This window comes from Curcuma longa, chromosome 16 (assembly GCF_044706935.1).
Source record: "Curcuma longa cultivar G26 ecotype Majalengka, Jawa Barat chromosome 16, ITB_CL_G26_1.1, whole genome shotgun sequence".
In the NCBI taxonomy this organism is placed as follows: domain Eukaryota; kingdom Viridiplantae; phylum Streptophyta; class Magnoliopsida; order Zingiberales; family Zingiberaceae; genus Curcuma; species Curcuma longa.
The window spans coordinates 8,356,978-8,359,269 of NC_133876.1; positions in this window are offsets into that span (position 1 = coordinate 8,356,978).

Genomic DNA, 2,292 nt, shown 5'->3' on the forward strand with positions numbered 1-2,292 from the left:
GATGAAGCAAGAAGTTTAAATCGTTATCCCAGTTGGACCAATGCTACAGAATTCTTGGTATATATTCATATCAAAATGACACAAAAGGTTTCATTGAAGCTACTCTAGTTCGAGGATTATTAAAAAACTTCTAATTACACTTAGATTGTTATTTCTTCTTAGCACAAAATTCTTTTATGTCAAAGATGGTTCAGGTATCATGAATAATCTTGCTTTATACTTGCAATTTTATCAGTTCAAGATATTGGATATGAAATCGAACTTGCTTTAAGTACATGCACATGCACAAAAGTTATTTTCCTTTCAATTTGTTTTATTTAAAAGCTACTGTTGGCATATTAAGTTCATGAACATGCACATGCATAAAAATACTACATTTTTGGTATCGACACTAGCTGTTAATATGTGCCTGCAATGGTACAAATACCCAAGAAATTCTCTAAGGCGATCCCTAGAGATAAGGCAAGATATTGAAGAAAGCAACAACTAGATACTTCCTAATGGTCCAGGAGCTGGATAAATCGACAAACATATTTCACCTTCCTAGATAAATGATACACAAGGATGTCTATATCTTTTTCTCTCACAGCTGGTTTAGTGTATTAGCGCAAACGACTTCTCCCTGACATGAGTTATGCAGTACGTTCAATATTCACTCATTAGTACAAAGAAGGATTTATACTTCTCGTACGAAGAAATAAGAAGTCAAATGCTCCCCTATTTTTCTGTAGATTGTTTGGGCTTTGAAAATATATATTTATATTATTCTAGGTATTCTTAAGAATTGCCGATGGACTATCAAAATAAAAAAAGTCTTTTATAATGACAGATAATATTTCTTCAACAACTAAGAATTTTTTTCTTCATCAATTGAGATTCAGGATTCCTTATGACATCTTTTCTGGGGGCAGAAGCATAATATCTGAATAGCTATGACTATACGATGTTAATTTTCATGATTTTGTAACACTTTAGCTTCTCTGAATAATGTCAAATTCTTTATAACTCCTAGAAAGCCTTAGCTTTTATATATTTACTTTCTCCATAAGGTTGATTCATTGTTCGCGCTCGTTATTGTGGTTGGCATTCTGTTGTACTCTAGGACATTTTCTTTAACTCTTTTTATCTTATAATTCATTCATCGGGTCATTAATCCTTACAGTATTGCTTCATAAATTTAATATTTTCTTTTTGAAGTGCCTCCAAACTCTCAGGTACTTCCAAAAACTCCCTTGGTCCTCTCTTTGACTCGAGCACAATCGTGGACTTAGCCCTTATGACAAGCACGGAGCAGTAACCCCCGAGTTTGCGACATAGCCTTATGATAGATATGGAGAACCGAGCCCCGAGCTCGCGACATGGTCTTACAACAAACATGGAGCACCGAGCCCTAAGTTCGCAACATAATCTTACGAAAAGCATGGAGCACTAAGTTTCAAGCTCGTGATATAGTCTTATGATAGATATGAAACATCAAGCCTTAAGCTCGCGATATGACCTTATGACATATCTATAGCACTGATCTCTAAGGTTGCCTTATGATAGGCACAGAGCCTTGAACCCTGAGCTCGCGACATAGCCTTATGATAGACATAGAGCATTAAGTCTCGCGACATAGCCTTACGACAAGCCCAAATCACCGAGCCCCAAGCTCGCGACATAGCCTTATGATAGACATGGAGCACCGAGTCCCGAGCTTGTCACATAGCCTTACAATAGATATGGAGTACCAAGCTCCGAGCTCATGACATAGCTTTATGACAGAATCGAGATATTCTCTCTGACTCCACCGATACTCGAGAGTTATTAAATCGACCTTATTATTCTCTCCCGACTCAGACATAGTCGTGGATCGAGCTATTCTCTCTCCAACTCTATCGATATTTAGAAGTCATTAGATCGGCCTTATTATTCTCTCGACTCAGACATAATTACGGATTGAGTCATTTATTCTCTCCAACTTCATGGATATTCGAGAGTCATGAAATCAAACTTCTTATACTCTCTCAATTCTGACGTAGTCGCAGATTGATCTATATCTCTTTCGACTCGGACATTAAGCGTTCACTCCCCTATCTCGATGGAGACAACCGTCACCATCTCATCTCCTCTACTTCGGGCAGAGTCGCGGGTTTTATGTATGTCCTTCTCATTTTTAATGAATTGATATGATTGTCTATCATCTATAGTGGAGGATTTCTATAACTCAACCAAATCGTTGTGTCTTTCAAACTTGCAACGAAAGAACGATAAGGTCCTGACCAGCTATCGCAATGAATCAACGACGCCTCA